This window comes from Medicago sativa, chromosome 3 (assembly GCF_051527215.1).
Source record: "Medicago sativa cultivar Bolivia chromosome 3, Bolivia_mono, whole genome shotgun sequence".
Lineage (NCBI taxonomy): Eukaryota > Viridiplantae > Streptophyta > Magnoliopsida > Fabales > Fabaceae > Medicago > Medicago sativa.
Genome location: NC_140751.1, coordinates 70691097 through 70696860, shown reverse-complemented (window position 1 = coordinate 70696860; position 5764 = coordinate 70691097). Strand labels below are relative to the sequence as shown.

Sequence of the window (5764 nt, the reverse complement as noted above, 5' to 3'; positions counted from 1 at the left end):
CCAATATCTTAGACTTCTTGCTTGAAATTAATCATTTCAATAAGTAAAAACAATTTAGTTAATGTCGTATTATTTTTTATATTTAATTAATTTAAAGTAAATTTAAATTAATTATTTTTTTGTATAAAAGAGGGTCAAACAACCCAACAAAAAACTAAACAACTAGCTGGACGCTTAGCAAGCAAGCCACATAAATATCATGAAAGAAAATCTATGGAACTTACTAGGAAGATACTCCAATCTTGTAAGAACAAAAGAGTCCGAAAAAAATGCTAAAGATCGTCAACCAATCAACACAACGATTGTCTTCCATACAAATATGATAAAATTCGACACACCAATCTAAAACTAAAAGATATAGAATACGTTTCTCCAACCTGAAAATGACTCCACTAAACTTTTTTTTTTGTCAAGTAGTCTGGTGGCTAGAGCTCACACAATTTTATTGTGGAGAAGTAAAGTGTTGGGGATTCAAACCTCGACCCCTGCATATGCAATATCCCTACCAAGTACCAACTGAGCTAAGCTCACAGGGATGAATCCACTAAACTTATAAGCACTTTTTTTTTTAGGGATAAACTTATAAGTACTTGTAACCATATCAATGACAATAAGAGAGGAAGGGAAATTCTTATTGTGGAAAGTGAAATTAATTAATTTTATCAGTAGGTACAAACTCTAAATTACTAGGGAAATTTCTTATATATTCAATTCATTACTATTCGGACTTGTGGACAAAGAGAGAAAGGGAAATTGAAAAGAGCCCCTACACACACTCCACACTACACGGAGACATAAGGCACGTACTACGTACAGTTAGTGCCTAACTCACTAGTAGTAACAGTACCATACAGGCACACACTACTCATATTCCAAGCTTTCATTTCACTCTTCCTCGATGGGATTGATTTGATTTATTTTGAAACCAACACGTACGATTACCTAAAAATTCTTCATGACATTATTCACACTCATAATACCTGCTCATCCTTCCTGACCCTCCCATTGACCCATTCTTCTTACAAACACGTAAATCACCTGCTACAGTTCAGATGCAAATTTATACAGTACATATCATATCATGTGGATAAGTGGATATGAACCCGCTTGGATTAACTTTTGAGTGGGCTCATTTAAAAGTCTCGTGCTCGATTCTTTTTGTATTAGTTTTTGTAGACTAATTTCATTTTTTTCATAAAAATATGGATAAAGTGGCGTTTTCCCATTATCTATAAACTTTAATACTTTCCAACCACTAAATGTTATATACTAATATTTACACCTGTGCGTAGCAACGCACGGGGAGAAAATTAATTATAAATATACCGGTTATTTTATAGCCCCCGTGGTAAGCGAATTGAGAAATTGTGTACTAATTTAACGTTTTCAAGTCCTCTTAACTTTTGATGAGATTGAAAAATATATCCCCTTGACCCCGTTTGACCATATGACTTCACTTTATTTAGTGTTTTCAAGTCCTCGCACATTTAACAGTCACTTATTCAGATTTGACTTAATTGATATGTATTATCTACTTATTTAGTATTAGCAAGTCCTTCAAAAAATTTAGGAGACAATTGTTCATTGAAAAATATCTCTTCTTGCCCCTCGTTTAATCGTATGTAATATCTATATGTAGAAAGTCCACATCTATCTAATATCATAACATTACAATCCCATAACATATCAATCAAGTTAAATCTTAAACAATCCTACTAACACATTTGTGTTAAATCATCTTCATTTATTTTGCAGATGATTTATTGCAACTTGAAGAACCATTCGTAAAGTTTAATGTGAAACAAACAAAGCACTCTATGTTTAACACAAAAACTTCCACAATAAAGAAATAGGCATGGTGTATATCTTACAGCCCCCCGTATTTTTAGATTGAGAAATTATTTTCATGAAGAATAAACAATGATTTATAACAATTTTCTTTCCCGTGATAAAAAAAAAGAGTTTGGATCATGTGTTAATCTTGTAAAACGATGTGATTATCTTCATGCTACATTAGACATACGTTTTGGTAGTATTATGTGGAACGAGCGAATCATTTTATTAACATGCCAATTAACTTCAATTTTTTTGTTGTTTTTGTGTGAGGACATACATAGTGGTAACAAAGTTAATAAAAAAACGTTTCTGATCAGTTATGTAGTTACTATATATATATATATACTTTGAGATTCAAATATCGTGCTTCATTTAACACCAGCATACAATAATTAGCAAGGAAGTATCCAATTGACAACATTTATAAACATAAAACAAAAACTCATAAATCTAAATAACATAAAAGTGAGTTCCATGCAAAACACTGATTCCTTTTGTTAAATCTAAGTCACACAAACTCCTAAAACCAGTAGCAACATAAGAAAGGCAACACGGAAACAACACGAACAAACAATAATCTTGTTAAGGATCCAAAGCACAGATCAACCCTTGAAAATTTCTGGTTGTTCAACCTTGATGTTCTTTTCAACCTTATTGCCACAATCTACAATCTAGATGCCAATATTTTGTTATAAGAATCTCATATCAACATTGAAAATCTGAAATAAACAAATGAACCAACTTTGTCAAGATAAAAATACCCACATCATAACTCTGTCAAGATAAAAATACCCACATCATAAAAGAGTAGATCGGAACAACAACAAAAAGAAGCAAAGAGAAAGGAGTATATTGATCAAAATGGTGTGAGATAAAGACCAATGATGCACAATTATATTGATCTAAATCTAAATTATATATAAGATAGATATATTCAAGTACACAAAAGACTATTTGAAGTTTTGCTATGAATTCATACATACAATTAGTCATTGTCGTTATCTTCATACCAAAAATTTGGAACCAACTCACTAATATAAGTAGAAACAAACCTTCTACAAAAAAAAAAGGAGAAATAGAGAAAGAACATACTTCAACAGAACCTTCAGTGACTATTTCATCGTGCAAAAACTCGCAAAGTGCACCTGTAACCCCTGAAATTGAAGCATGTAACTATGACTATTCATTCAATCCAGTAATATATTTCTTACCGAATATGACAAAATAATGTTTCTTAGTTTTCCCCTTGATTTAGATGCCATATTCCAAATAAAAAATAATGTGAATATAAAATATAAATTTATAAAAACTGAAATCGATACAAAATGTGAATAAGAAGAAGTGAACAAAATAATTGCAACAAAAAAAGTCTCTTATTCAGTAAGAGCATTGTGTATGTGATATGTGTAAGTCGTTACAATAACAATGAGGTAAGAAAGTCTATTATTAACTTCCACTATGATTATAGGCCCGTTTGGATTGACTTATTTTTTAACTTATGCAAAACAGCTTATGCAAATAAATAACCTTTTATGCATTATTCATAAGCTTGTTAAGGTAGTTTATTAAAAAACTGCTTATGATGAAGATATAATTTTCGTTAATGAAAACTTATAAATTGACATAAAAACTTATTTATTTGCAGTAATTATTTTTCATATACTCAAAAATAAATCAATCCAAATAGACCCTATATCTATTTGAAAAGCTTGTTAATTTCTTAAAACAATGCATTTGGAATGCACTCATTGGCCTATATATGCTCATACATGATTATAATAGAAAATATATTCCACTTACAAATTTGTAGGATTATCTTCACAATGACCTTAAGATTTAATTTAAATATAATCACCAGGAAGTGACCAATAAAACTTGTATCGATGGGAGGTGAAGAAATATTTACCTTCTCATAGCCTGTGCTTGTTCAATTCTGTCAAGAAATTTAAAATAAGAAAAATGAGAAAAATCACTTCATCTTAAACAATACAAATTTTTTAAAATACAACCAAAAACACTTGGAAAATTTGCAAAATGCCAAAATTAACTCTTTTAAGTTCTAACCTTCCATTATGAACAGACGCGAGTGTTTGATGATTTTCCTTCAAAATATCAGGGTGTGTTCCCCACTTTTCATTCGATGTAAACTACATAAACCTGCAATTCAATCAAGATTCAAAAGTATGATCGACAAACACTTGAAACCTTTCTATAAAAATGAAACTTGATTGCTAACCTCAAAGCCTGAAGAGAACAGATTTGTGGTTGGAATGTGAATTGGATCTAATCGGAGGTGAGATAGGAGTGGCTCTCAGGACAGAGGAGAAATGAAATGAAAGATAAGGGCATCTCTAATGGGAGAACTAATTTTGGTTGCTTAACTTACTTTTTGTGGGTCCAAATTGCCACATTGCATTTAAGTAATCTTTAAGCAATTTGAATCAAGTTTACTCCAATGGTGATTTCAATAAGCAACCTATATTTGACCCCACAATTTCAACCCACGTAATTTGCTCTCTCTCAAAAACTCTGCCCATCATCTTTTTCATTCCAACAACAATACACATTCACCATTTTTCATTCCAAAGAACAACACTCACACCATTTCTCTCTCTGAAACTATCCCACGCCCATTATCCATCACTCAAATCCAAACCCACACACAAATAACCTCAATCAATTTCTCTAAAACTCTCACCTCTTCTTCAATCAATTTCACCCACACACAAATACTCTTTTCTGGATCTATTTTCCCTTCATTTATATAGATCTGCAATTATTTTTTTGTATTTATGAGATATGTAAATCTATTTGTGGGAAAAGATTGTATTAAATTTTTCAGATTTCCCATTGTTAATTATGTTGATATGTTTTTTTCCCCTCATCCATGAATTTCTCTTGAGATTTCAACAAGTTTTATTGTTTTTTAATGATAAGCAACACACTTTTTGGATTGCTTAAATAAGGAACTGACACACAAAGTTAAGCAATGAGAATTCCAGCTAGATCTCCTCCAATGCTGAAAAATATAAGCAACGGAACTTATATCTCCACCTAAGCAGGAAGCAACCTGCATTGGAGGTGCTCTAAAAGGCAAATGTCTGTTTGAAATGCACTTTGAGATTGAAGAGAGGGAGAAATTGATATTTGAAATTTGAAATTGATTCCAATTTCAAATTCATGTTGCAGAAGGAAAAAAAACAGTGGCAGACTTGATTCCCACTAAAATGGTTGTGTTTTTGGGAAGGTGGTGGAGGAAAAGATTAAAGTTAAGGTTGAAATGAGGAAAAAGGGAAAGATTCCTTCTTCTTTTAGTTGTTCCCTTGGTTGACCAAAAGATGCTGAAGAAAATTTAATAGTATAATAATATTGTTTGTACTATGAGAAGATGAAATCGTGTGTTAGTGTTACAATTTTGCTTGAGCCAAAAGTAGCTAAAAAAGAGAATCTTTGAGAAGTATGATTAATAGGTGGCCTGTGTTTTGAGTTGACACGTGTCAAATGATACCAAAAACTGAGCTTTAAAAAGTCTAATATTAAGATTTGTATAGAAAATATCAACTTACAATGATAATATATTAAGTTAATGTTACATCATTCCATGACTTTTTACTTGTTACTCCCTCCGTCCCGTTTTATTTAAGCCAATTTGGTTTTTCACACAGATTATGAAAAATGTATAAATAAAGGGGAAAGTGGAATATATTGTATTGGGAATGATGAAAGTAGTATTAATTAGAGTTATATTGTATTGAGAATGATGAAAGTTGTATTGAAAATTGAAATGACTCAGTTATTTTGGGACACTTTTTTTTAGAAAATGGGTCAGATATTCCGGGACGGAAGGAGTATATAAAATGCATAAAGTTTCCACCATCGTTTAACGATGATTAATCTTTGTTATTGAGCTTGTAGGGTACACAAAACG

General features: G+C 31.3%; 1 long non-coding RNA gene across 2 annotated transcripts; it reads right to left on the bottom strand.

Annotated features, from left to right (window-relative positions):
• Nucleotides 1-2182: 2182 nt before the first annotated feature.
• LOC146939746 (uncharacterized) lies at nucleotides 2183-5118 on the bottom strand. Of its 2 annotated transcripts, XR_015033033.1 has the most exons (5): nucleotides 4073-5118; nucleotides 3901-3993; nucleotides 3743-3769; nucleotides 2929-2990; nucleotides 2183-2555 (listed from the first exon to the last, which is right to left on the bottom strand). It is a non-coding gene; the product is annotated as an uncharacterized LOC146939746 (long non-coding RNA). The 2 variants fall into 2 exon arrangements; XR_015033032.1 differs by lacking the exon at nucleotides 2929-2990 and having other exon boundaries at nucleotides 4073-5004.
• Nucleotides 5119-5764: the final 646 nt, after the last annotated feature.